The 14284-nt window shown below is 32.2% G+C and overlaps 1 protein-coding gene across 1 annotated transcript in view; it reads right to left on the reverse strand.

Moving 5' to 3' along the window:
• Nucleotides 1–14284, reverse strand: part of LOC125050313 (mucin-5AC) — a 47571-nt gene that overhangs the window by 18810 nt on the left and 14477 nt on the right. Inside the window, exon 2 of the mRNA XM_047650061.1 lies at nt 9396–9426. The gene's annotated coding sequence lies outside the window, so the exon portion shown is untranslated. The remainder of the gene's footprint in view (nt 1–9395; nt 9427–14284) is intronic.

Raw genomic sequence — 14284 nt, forward strand, 5'->3', positions numbered from 1 at the left:
ACATAAATCTGAGGCCCAGACCTAAAAGTTTGTAGAGCCATGGTTTTTTTTAATTATTAAACTCGTTTTATTGAGGCTTACTGAGGCTAATGCGAAATATGTGTTTTTCTTCATAAACTCGATAATATTCAGATTTATAATAGTTGTATACTTAAGTATAAACACGTTTTTCTTGAGATAAAACTATATCAGATTGTAAGTAAAACGTGCAAATATCGATATTTTTCCATTCGTTTAAGACTGTTCAGTAAGCCATGACCTTTCCAATCTGGAAACACATCTGAATTAGTCACGAGGTCGTTTTGATCTTAACAATTCCGCACAAGACGTACTCTACTTGTTATTTTTCATCGTTATCCTTAAACATATATATACTTTTCAAGATCTTAGTTAGTAAATAGAAAATTAAGAATATATCGTAGTAGAAAATGTGCTGAGGTTTACATTACGTGTATTTATATCTGAATAGTCATAAGCTCTTCATTTTGATACTTTAAGATATTGTCATTGGAGAGTCGTAGAAAATTAATTGATATAGTTTGCATTAGGAATCAAGTTGATTGCCCCCAAACTTTTAACAAAATTGAAATTTCGTACCTATTTTTCGATAATAATAACCTCTACCGAAATACCCTCGCGATACCCCAGGCATCCATCATCCATCATCAAATTTGAGCGCAATTTAGCCATAACTCACCAGATTGAGCATTCTGCAAAACAAGCTAGGTCTGGATATAAATTTTTCTTTACTTTTTATAATTTATGAATCAATGCATTGTTTTTTTCTCTTCGTATTTCTTGTTTGCTTATAAGTGTTTGTAGGTACCAATGTATCAGTGTGCCGAGCGTTGGCAAGCTTTTGAAAATAAAATAAAAATAAAATTTGTTAATACGTAAAATAAATAAATAAAATAACAATCACCAACCAGATCTACTTCCTATAGACCTCTAACTTTCTGCAATTCAAAGGACAGTAATTTTACGATCACGTGACGCCATCTCAAGACCATCGGGTCTTATGGATGCTCTTGTACTTACATTAATTTTGTATGACTGTAACTACTTGTACCAGTTTTATAACGCTCGGTAAACGAACTGGGTCTGATAATATAAATAGATTATTACAACTAAATTAATTTATATATTTGTTTTGAAACTTGTGATTGTGGTTTGTTTACTGCTGATTCTGACTAGGGATGTTATGGACATGAAAATGTAGATAAGAATTACGTTTTAAAACTCATTTTATCACCTTTGGTTTTAAATATTAAACAACTTTTAATGATGTAATGAATTAAACAGCAATATTTAAATATAAACTCAAATTATAATACACTACCGTGATTGAATATTTGAATGAGTACACACTATTAAATGTTAAGAGATAAACACACGGTCGTGACAATATGCGCTTGCGTTTTAGTGATGTAAAGATATCGAATATTAAATGACAGTTTAAATAGTTATAATTGTTTCTAGTACTTGATAATCTCCACCGTCGCTTCGTTCCTTGAAATTCATGTTTATTATATTATAACTATGCTCGCTAATTACTTTATTATTACACTTTTAACTATACCAAGGGAAGGTAAAAACAAGAAGTGTATCAGGTAAGAAAAGACAGTCTGCCGATGTTTATCTGGTCTGAAGAGATGGTCAGCCCATAATAGAATAGAATCGCCATAAATAGGAGCAAAGTCATTGCAAGCGAAAAAAGGGTTTGTTTTCTAATTATTTGTATATTTAATTTTTAAAGGTATTATGTAACTGTAAGGATTTCTTCATATGCTATAACTCAATGTTATTATCATCATAATCAATTATAATTACAAGGGCTACAATTTATCGATAACTTTACCTTAAGCGCAACACTAAAGTGAATGAAATAGAGAGCGAGATGTGAATGCCAACGAGCCGTACAGTCGCGTTCAACTACCCTAATCTAACAAATGTACAAGATACAAGCATGTAGTAATGTCAAATATATATTTTCTTTTTAATGAATAAAATATTGGTTTTAATGTTGTTATGAAGCTATAATTGTAACTATAAGCTATAACAATAAGATTGTCATTTTAAAGAAAAAAGGGGGCCTATATATAGTAAAGTTACATACACTAACATAGTTATAGTTAGTTACCCTTTGTACATTACGGATCAGGAATATTTCGTTTGTGCATTTTTATTTTCTATAAAATCTTTGCTTGTTTGACGGCTAGACCAATTCGAGTAATTGTCTTTAAAAAAAAAAGCTGCGAGGCGCTACTACCTTTTTAGGTCTGGGCCTCAGATTTCTGGATCATATTCATGATCATTTGCCATAGGCAAGTAGTTGATCAGCCTCCTGTGCCTGACACACGCCTTTTACACCTACCTTGCACATAGAAAGAAAGTCCGTTGGTGCATAGCCGGAAATTGAACCTACGACCACAGGTATGAGAGTCGTGAAGCCACTAGGCCAACACTAAAAACAACTCTAAAAACCGGAAAAACCTAAAACCAGTTTTTATTGCGGAAAAGCGCAGTCTCTAGCAAAATGTTCCATATGTTGGTATGTAGGTACTAAAAGGCTAAACATAAAACTCATATTAAGGCGAAACGAAGTTTACGGAGACAGCTAGTATGTTAATAATTGTTTTATGCGCGACTGTCCCTCTCCGTATACAAAGCACGATCCACGAGTACAGTCGTACACTGATGCAACTACTCGTACTTATGAAATGTTTAGCAATCTCGTATTAAAGGTTAGCTTTAATATCCTGGAGCTGGTTGCAAATATTACTAAATGCCAACTTACTCATAATCGTACTGTAAGCCTTAGTTAAAATGTTCAAGCCCTTTTAAATGCAGTTTACCACGAAAGGAGATACATTCAATAGCTGATTGAAGTGAGTAAGGTCGTGAGATTGATTGATTGATTTTTGCTCTTGGTTAAAAGTTTAAAAACCAGCTGCACACTGAAGTATTTCTGAATCAATTCGACTTAGGGTCCTTCAAGAAAAGCGTAGCAATTCTTAACAGGCCGGCAACGCACTTGCGAGCCTTCTGGCAATGTGAGCGTTCATGGGCGGCGGTATCACTTAACATCAAGTGAACCTCCTGCCTCGTATTACATAAAAAACATTTTCATGCATTTCTTGCTATTTATTAACAATCTAATTTTTTAAATAATGAAATTTATATCCTATGTTTTATTAAAACTAAGTTACATTAAAAATAATAAAAATATAAATTATTATGAATCCAAAGGGCGGCCTCATCGCTGAAAAGCGTCAGGCAACAATTAATAAATAAATGAAAAATAAAATTACAAGTAACTCAAAATTATACCATTACCAAACATAATCTAAAATAAAATACAAACTTTTAGGTACATACCAAAGGGTAAACATCAAGAAAATCATTAAAATCTACCGTTTTCATCTCATCAAAACATGTCAGTAATTACCGAGTTCAACGGAGCGCGTACTAACTCAAACGGTATGATACAATTATGTATCATTTTGCGCTTTCAGTTATGATTCTAGGTACCTACAGCATAGACTTAATAGCTCAATAAATTATTATTATTTTAGGTTAATAAATAAATAAGTTGGCGCCTGGTAGATAGTACTGGTGACCCGCGAGCTGGTCCTTTTCTCGCTCAACGAATAAGTATCACAATAATTCATCTTCATTCATCTCAATCACACGAGGGAATTCTGCCAGCATAAAAAGCAAGCAAACATAAAGGTACACTGCCACAGGGACCAAACTTTTAAAGTTTGTTTTAATATTATTTTATATTAATTTTTAAATATTTTTATAATTACAATGTAGGTTAAGAAAATTGTAAATGCTGTATATTTGATTGTTATGATTACTAAAAAAAATATATTACGTGGAGATACCATAAACACACAACACTTAAACTTAATAAATAATAGTTTAAAAAAACTAGAACACACGCTTTTAAAGCACATCAAACTAAAAAGTGAAAAATAATTCCTAATTTAGGGTGAAAATGGTAATGAACAAAAAATACTGGTATTATTGTGAAAAAGCGTGGGTTGCTCGATAGATCCAGTACTAACATCCGCCTCGGGAACCACATTTCAAAAGCACCAATCCTTTACATTTTACGTGCACTTTCCACGTTTGTTTGCATTGCATTTGTGGTAATTAAATTTATATTATAGCTATAATCCTACATCAAATTGAGAGTGCAAATTGCGTAAATATTGCAAGCGACAAAAACTTCTGACCACCCGCTGTGATTCTCAGTAAACACCAAACGGTTTTGTTCGATGTATATAAAAACACTTTTCATAACAAACAATGTTTCAATAATTGCGTTAAGTTAAATTTAGACGGACAATTCTTCAAATTTCGCAAAGTATTGCCCAAATATGATTTCGAGGCTTCACTTTTAAGTAAGATTTTCTACATTTGTCCGATAATTTAGTCCTCCCTTGCTTATGAAAATTTTCAATAGGACGTCAACATTTACTTACATAATAAAGTTTTGAAATCGGCATCTCTATGAAAGTGAAAAAATTACCACATTATAATTACGCTGTATGAATTTTTTAACATGAACACTTTCGTTTAGTTCAAGAAAAGTGAAAATGATAATGTAATTTGTGGTCATCGGAGCGTAACACTTGATCTTATCTTAAATATTGCATTCGTGTTATGCCAGACGATAATTTATAATCTCATCGTTAATGAACCATTTAAATTTATAGATTTGCGCAAAAACCAGAGTCTCTAGAAAACTAGAGTTTAATATTAAACACTACAATGAAAATACCAACTATGCAAAAACACTCAGTTTTGTATCGCGCAGCCCGGACATAAAACGACCACTATTTAAACCTTGACTTGTTTAAGATATCGCGGATTATGCTTAAAAGAATTAAAAATATCTATAGCGCTTAATCACCTACATCATGAGCACATCATCACACATCACATTTACATATCAGCAGAATCAGGTAAATTACGTATTTATTAATTTAAATGATTTTTTCCTCCTAATATTTGAATCTTTGTATATATATTATATCTTTGGTTATAGTTTTAGTATTTTTTTGTTGTTGGAGTATATAATTTATGTTAGGTACAGGAATAGGAAATAAATAAACGTAAGCAACATAATATATGTTATTGTAGAATGTTTTCGAAAGGTTTTCTGGCCAAGGCCGACGTTAGGCAGTCTGTGGTCAGACTGAGGTGAACAACCATAGGTAATAAGTTATTCATTTGTTTGTATAGTTCGTGTATCATTATTCATACAAACTACTAAAATAAAAACAACGATCTAATCAGAACATATTCAAACACAACCAAATATTTCTATGACATGGTGTTACTGACAATAAATTAGTCATTTAAAATTTACATACTGTTGTTATGTAGGTATTTTTACAGGTTATCAACTATTCCGAAATACTGATAATACACTGAATCAGTCCGCATTTATGTTTAATTTGTATTTGTGGGCGTACGTGTATCGAATTACAGTGTCTGGTACGAATTGCATCACTTTTTACGTCAATTAATATTTTATGTGAAACCCAAAATATTGGTTTGACCAGGTTGGCATGTAAATCAGTGGCGCTACATCCTATTTAGTTCTGGGCCTTAGATTTCTGAAGATGTTTCATGATCATTTTTAAATCTAATAGGCAAGTAGGTGATCAGCCTCCAGTACCTGACACACGCCATCGACGTTTGGTAAGACATGTCGGTTTCCTCGCGATGTTTTCCTTCACCGTTCGAGCGAATGTAAAATGCGCACATAGAAAGATAGTCCATTGGTGCACAGCCAGGGATCGAACCTACGACCTCAGAAATGAGAGTCGCACGCTGAAGCCACTAGGCCAATACTAGGGCAACAACAGGTTGGCATGTAGGCTTTTAAAATTAATAACTTGTAGGTTTTGTTGTTCATCTTGCATTAAGAAAACTTTTTCATTACGCTTGTACGGTTAAATACATCGTTAGGTAGCCGGGTAACATATCCTCTACGTCATTTGGTAAATATCATTATTGACTAAACATGTTAATTAAGCATAAATATATTTTATCTCTTATTCGCGAATTTCAAATATCTATATTTACGTTCTTAACTGTTACAAAAAGTAGTTCATTAAATTATTTGTTCCTATCCTAATTACTCCAAAACTCATTAAATATATTTTTTTTATGTAATAGGAGGCAGACGGGCAGGAGGCTCATCTGATGTTAAGTGAAACCACCGCCCATGGACTCTCTCAATGCCAGAGGGCACTCGAGTGTGTTGCCAGCCTTTGAAGAATTGGTAGCTCTTTTCTTGAAGGACCCTAAGTCGAATTGGTTCGAAAATACTTCAATGGGCTGGTTCCACATAGTGGTAGTGCGCGGCAGAAACTGCCTTAAAACGCTCAGATGTGGAACGGCGGACAACATAACATCACCCTTCTCCGACAATTCACTATCTTCCATCATCAAGTAAAGTTGCAATTAGTTAAGGTTGTTATTTAAATATATATATATTTGTTTATTTGCTACCGAGTAACAGCGCTAATGCTCGAGACCCTACGGTTTTCCTACGACTCCCGAATCTCGAATCCAATACATTGTCGACATACGGGAGTCAGTCTTGGTGCTGAATAGTTCCTGAATCTCACCCTTAAAAAGTCCTAAAACTTGAGGAAAATTTAGCATAGAAAATATATAATGAATCAGACCAATTTAACAGCAAAGTATCTACTGTACCTACAGATAGGATTTTTGTGTTAAACATTTTAGCCATAAAACTCACACTGTATTTAACACTTGACAAGTGATCAAATAAATATACATATATAAGTTTCACCATGCTTATAGTTCAATTGAAAATTGTTATCAATTACTTTAAATCTATCAATTGACAATTATTACAACAATTTCGTGAAACTTCCTAATAATAATAATTTACAAAGTGAGAGTCGAACAATTAACCGATTATTCGCACGGTTATGTAAAACTATTGGAACAAGGTTGCATTGAGAAAACGAATTTGAACTACTTTTGAAGCTCAAAATAAAAGATTTACTATAACCATTTATAAAAATCGGATATTCTTTTTGGGCATAAATAAAATAATAATAATAATAATAAGCCTTTATTCATCCACACCTTATTAACATACATTTAACAAAAATAGATATAAATACAAAATTTATTACAATAAATGCGGCCCCTATCCGGGAGAAGGTTTCCTGCAACATGTTCCACGCTAGTTTATTTTGTGCTATCGTCATCTAATTTCTTCCAGCTACCCTTTAGATCCCGTCGGCCCATCGCTCTATTGGTCTGCCCTTGTTCCTTTTGGACCAGTCCATTCGGTTATTCTCTTAGACCATTTGACATTTGTATAACGCCCATCTCCATTTGAATAAAATAATCAGATGAGTGTTAGTTTTGTTATTATACACTTAGTCTACATTAGTTATTTCCATTAGTTCGTTTTCTGTATGGACCCCTTTTGCGTAAAAGCCCCCATATGAACTTTCCATTTGGAAGTGTCTTCTTTGCTTCCTCGGTCAATTTCTCCCCAGAAACCTTTACGATGTCCTCAGCCCATCGCTTTTGCGGTCTTCCTATGTTTCTTTTTCCTGGAGGTCCCTTTTTTGTCTATACACCTTACAATATGGCCTGCCCATTCCCATTTCAGCTGTAAGGCGTGAGTTAGGAGCTTCTTGACATAATTAGTATTAAATGTCGCCAGGTCCTTATTTTCAATCATCAGTATTCTTTAGCTACTGACTTGTGGATTGTTCCTGACACATCATCGATTATTAACAAAACTATTTAATCGAATTCTATAAAAAAACGCTATCTTTAAACGGTAACAGCGCCTGAATCACTGAAATACTTCATTTGTATCCTCGGTTCAAAGAAAATATTTCTACCAATAAATAAATTACACAACATGTCAAACAAAAATCGTATAATGAAAAGGAAAACATTATTTACATAGCCTATACCATAAAAACCTTGCTGCTTGACATACTTATAGCGAGTTGGGTAACGAACGCAAACGACCATTTCCTTATTAAGACCATTCCAAACCACTTTCCCTTACGTCCTTAAGACTATTGACCTATTATCAATTACAAAGATACTCTTAGGTACCTGAATAAATTGCTACCGAAACACCTCTTTGATATGTAAAACCCTCAAATAACCAACAAATTCGATTTAGAGTCCTTCAGGATAAGAGCGTACTAATTCTTAATAGGGCGGCAACGCATTCTCGAGCCCATGTGGCATTGAGTGTCCATAGGCGGCGGTATGTCAAGTGATGAATGACCAGCTGAGAATCCTGCCCCCTGTTCTGTATAAAAAAAAAACTATGTCGGCCTCCTCTTGTTTGTCTTAGAATCGAGCTAAGACTAAAAAAATAAATAAAGCATTATAACGTTGTTTATATTAAATAATAACCACGATAAGGACAAAGGAACATTCATACAGCACGGGAATGGAATTTAGGCAAATATATCAATAAGAACCGTTAGTGATCTGAATCTCAATTTGTTATGACGCATGAGGCCTTAAAACTTCGCCTTATTATTAAAAGTGGTAAAAATCCCAAGGGAATACGGCCAATAAGGTAATAAATTAATTTTGCTGGAATATATTGACTTTGTACAGACTTTGTTCATTTCAAACCGTTGCTTCAAAACACGCTTAATAAATATTTAATTCTCGCTTAATGGGTTTAATACATACAAAAGATATATGCTTAAGGGATCGTGAATCAAACGATTAATTGTTGTGTATTAATTTACATTTTCAAATACACTACATGATAATCGTGAGTTTGAGTCGTGTCCATTAATATCCGGGTTCTATATCTAAATTACCAGTCGTAATTGCTAAGAGAGATTTTTAATAGTCCGTCATCGCGCTTTCTAAGAATAGATTTAGGTAGTATTAAGGGATATTTAGTCTTTTGTAAATGTCCACTTAATAATTATACTTGCCAATAAAGAAAATGTGCAGGGGACATCATACGATTAATCATAGTCATATATTAGGTATTTATTCCTTGACAAAACAACATTGGAATAAAATATATAACATATTACATTATATACATACCAAATTTTAAAGAAATAACATTTATATAGACCATAAAATAAATAAGTAGTACACATGGCATTGTCGAGATGAATGTATCGTGAAAGCGTGGCGTGCGCGTGCGCCGGACCGCAAACATTACTCACCCCGCTGAGAAGTATTTACTAACAAATCAACCTTTTTTAAGGTTAAGAAAAGGAAGAATTATTATTGTTTTATTGACTATACCATCTAATATACAAATATATATTAAACTGATTTAATTTTACTTTTTTAATATCTTAGATACATTAATTAATACTCACGATTTTAATCACTCGCCAACATCCATATCATCTGAAACAAATAACAAAACATTTGCAATATTATAAAGAGAATTCGTTGTAAGGAAAATCCTCAAAAACCTTCGTTGGATTTCAAAAATACATTCATCGTCATAATGCTTTTATTATAAATATTTCCTTGAAGGGTATCAAACCCTGAACTAAAACACAACCGAACAAACTGATTAATGGAGGTATTATAATTAAAGGACAATTATGTAATTATAAACTATCGTCGTATATACAAAGCTGTGAATAATAAATTATGATATTAGTTCAAAAACAAACAAAACATGAACCCTACATTGGTACTATAATCGAACAAAGAAAGTTCTTATATAATTGGTATCGTGAGGTTATTGGCTTTATAATTTTTATTCGACAAATAAAATAAATGACCAGGGACCGATTCTTTTACTACGGTTAACTTTACAATGTTTGAAATTATATGTTTATAAGTTTTATTGACTTGAAGCTGAAAAGTTTGTCTGATTAAATTCAATAATCTAGCGAACACAACTAAAGGAAAAATCTTATTATATTATCTCTTAAATACAGTTACAAACTTTAAAAAAAACTAAAATCATTTAATTCATCTAAACCATTATCGAATCATTTTACTAACACACACCCTTCTGGGTATATTTATACATATGATGATAATTTATAGTAAGAATGATGAGATGAAATTGAATTAGTTTATTAAAAGTAGATCTTATGAAGCAAAATACACTTTTTTTTTCAATTATATTTTATCGCTACAGTTTCTAATTTAAACTGAAATAACTTAAATTCACAACAGAATAAACCCCATAAATTTGTAGGGTCAGCAAAGGGTATTGAACTAAAGCAAATGCTTCAATTATGGGTCATTATGTGACATGTCACGACTCACATGTCATCAATAAATGCTAGACATGATTCCATATAAACCCAATACAATGTAAATGTTTTAATCTACACATAATAGCCTATCCACGCTTTCAAATCAAATATTAATTTAACATAATACATTCTTTATTTATATAACAACTTTCTCTAAAGGACAAGACAAGTGTTCGTCTATTACCAGATTTTTTGTGACCTCTTCAAGAATAATTGTTATATTAATTTCACAAAATTTAAAAAAATAATAATCAACCATGTAATCAAATCGTACGTATTTACCTATTGGAATTACGATTTCCGATTGGTAGTTTTTGAGTTTATCGCGTTCATACAAACAGACGCACGCGGCTTTTATCGTGTCCAACGCGAGCTAAAGTATATACATATGTTCCAATATTAAATTGTTTATAAAGTATCTTCAAAGCTTAAAAGATTTTGTCTGTTTTCAAAACAAACGCAGAAATATATTTCTTATATTCTAAACAAACAAAGTGCTCAGGGGAATAGTCAATGCAGGGAGTATTCGCAATAACGACCTCCATCGGAACCTTAATGTAGACGACGTCGCCACAATAATAAAAAAGACTGCTGGAGCCATCACGAGAATGTCGAGGCTATTCAACTCCTTGACACCAAACCATAATATGAACTAGTGAATTAGTGTTAGTGCACTCTAGTCTTAAGTGGTAAGTGAAAAAAAATAGAACACAAGAACAGAGTGTCTTCCCTTTAATAGAGACTGTAAGTAGGGTTATTGGACACTTTACTAACGTAAATTAAGTTAGACTTGAATTATTATTAGTCTTATGTTTAGCTAGATCGTAATTATCAATAATGTCTTAGTAAAGACACATGTATTCCAAATATATATATACATATATATTCTAGACCATAAATTTGACACAATGTTATTGTCGATAGCTCAAAAGTAATTTGCAATAAAAATAATGATCATAATAATGTGTTTAGAATACCAATCGATTGTTTGCGGGTATTGACCGAGACTTATTGATACATCAAATGTAAACAGTAAACACACATTTACGTAAAGTAAGCATAAAATAATAAAACAATACAATGTAGCGTATGATATTTATTTTATAATAAAATATCTTTATCCACATATTGCAACTGTGAAATTAGTATTAATTGTTTCGTTGGGATGTTTATTATTACCATAGGATATTTATTTAAGAATATTGTTTATATTTTAGATTTTGTAGCTATAAATTTAATAATACATTTAAACAAAATCGGATAATTTAGGTCAATACCAACCCTTAAATTACTGATAATAACGTTAATAATTACTATAGATTAGTTATCGATGCCATCAATTACGAATATTGATTGACCTATTAAAAGTATTTAGTTAACTAGTTATTTTTTTAATTCTTATACTTCTTGCGTTTACATTAACAGTTGCTCAGAAAGTATGTGTATAATGAAATTATTTGATTTATTGGCGTGTAAAAGGTTTGTTCGTACATCAACCGATCGAGCGTAGAGCCTTCACACTCGACTGAACATGATAATTTTCTTGGACAATTTACGAAATTTAATTCGATTAAAACATCGATTTACGTGGGACTTTAATGATATTTCATCTCCACGTATACTAAAGTTATCAACTAGATAAACCATTAAAGAGATAACTAAGATCAGACAATATTTTAATAATATTTCCACATTTTAACACTTAGACATTTAAAAGTACAAAAGATTAAATGTGATTTAATATATGTACAATCATTTGAAATTAAAATTAATAGCTTTAAAATCATATTTACATATTGCAACTAAGTTGCTCTTCGTTTAAGCCTCTTTTCAAGTACCATTTTCTTCTACGTGAATGTCGTGTAATAATAAAATAATTCAAATAAGAACGACAAAATATTAAAATACTTGTTATGAAGATCGTGGCTAAAGACAGGAATGTTAAGAATTAGAGAAAAAGTAGTCTATGAGAATAATTATTTCCGAATTCAAATTGATAAATAAAGATTCATTGTGCAGACATATTTCCAGTAAGTCAGAATAATTGTCGAGAGAAAGGCAAGTATAAATATGCATGTCTTCTATTTTCTCTCCGATCACGCTATATTGCGTCCGTTCTTGGGATTCGTATAAGGACGGAAAAACTTAGCACTCAAACATTGTAATTATTACTTAATCTTACTTGAGAAAAAATGTAAATTCCTTGATGGGTTCTATCATTGCCACTGTATAGTAAAAGAGTTCCGGGGTGTGGGCAGAAAACCAATAAGATACCTTATAATACTTATTAAATTATTAAAACTCATCTTGGGTGTTGAAAAGATTTACGTTTTAAATTGTTAAATTTTTGTCACGTCGTACTTTTTACGTAAACGGGCAGGAGGCGCATCTGATGCTATGAGTGATACCTCCGCCCATGGCCACTCACGTGGCCAGAAGGCTCGCAAGTGCGGCGCCGGAGTTTTTGATTTTTTTTCTCTACAAGCGTTTATCCTTTACCAACGCGCCGTTTACCCTGGATTTTACCCATTATAATTAATTGAAGGAGGTATCGGTGATGGCGCAACTCGTGGCCCAGGTACGCAACTTTCCGTTGTTTAATATTCTGAAATTCTATTATTGATTGACATTAATTTACCCATTCAACAAAAGAATATATAAATTCTAAATAACTATAATTAAACTGTCTGAGGTAAAAGCGTTATCGTGAAAAAATATAATTATGTTTTGAATCGTTGCTTTATTTATGAGTTCGTATCGTTTTTATTGATTCCACGAACGATTATGCCAATTAAGTTAGATATTACAAATCAGTGAACAGAAACATATATTTATTATGTATTTTTAATAAAATTCCGATACAACACACACATTAAGAACGAATTTGTTCATTGATTTCAGTCTATGTTAATTTGTGACGATTTATATAAAATCTAAAGACTTGTAGGGCTGGCAGTGAGTTCGACTCTTACCAGAAATTCTTGAAAGAGGCACAAATAAATACATACATTTAATGGAGACAGAATTATGATGACGTGAGATGTGTTTGATGCTTGTGAGCAAAGTTTATTATATTTATATACTCAAAGTGGGGCATGACGTAATAGTAAGTAGGGTATGGGACAATTAACATTGTATCAAAATGAGACACAGTGGTAGTTTAACTAACTAGTGAAAGTTTGTAAACAATCCGAGTCCTATACAATTAATTACATACAATTAAAAAGTGGCGGAGAGTTTATTGCCAGTTCTCCTTGTTTTGTAGTAAATATAAATTTAGAACTTTACTGAAACATCATGGAACATTACGATCTAACCTAAATTAATAGGTAAATTTAGTCTAACCTAATTTACTAAAAAGGATATTTAACATAAAGTGTCCAATAACACGACTAAGTCTCTATTAAGGAGAAGACTGTTATTGTGTTCTATTTTTTCATTTACCACTGCTTAGGTTTAGACTTAAGACTTAACGTTCACTAGCACTAGTTTTACATAATTATTTTATTTGTTACAAAACATTTTAATTTTTTCTAATTGCTATTTCGTTGTCTGCAATATGGTAATCACAACTGGTTGGACGGGCTGGAGCTGTATTCTCCTGACGTGACTTGTGTCTAATATTAGCAAAGAGAACTAGATTTGAATGGCCATTGTGGCCTACGATCAACTTTAAAAATAGATTGAATGATTGTCACTTATACAATGTGTAATTTTCACTCATGCTCATACACAAAGCTTTTTAGGGACTACAAATTGTAACTGTGTAGTACAAATTGTATTAATAAAAACAGAGCCCAACTGCGTTTCTATTTTATTCTTATCATACCCGAGCCTTTACTTACAGCTTCCAATAGGGAAACGACAGCAATCCTGATCTCAATAAGTAAGTATAGTTGCTCGCGTTCCCAAGGTTGGGACATGAGCGCTACGGATATTGTGAGTACTACATCGAACTTACATCTCGTTGTTAAATTTTTAAAAAG

The sequence above is a fragment of the Pieris napi genome, chromosome 6 (genome assembly GCF_905475465.1).
Source record: "Pieris napi chromosome 6, ilPieNapi1.2, whole genome shotgun sequence".
NCBI lineage: Eukaryota > Metazoa > Arthropoda > Insecta > Lepidoptera > Pieridae > Pieris > Pieris napi.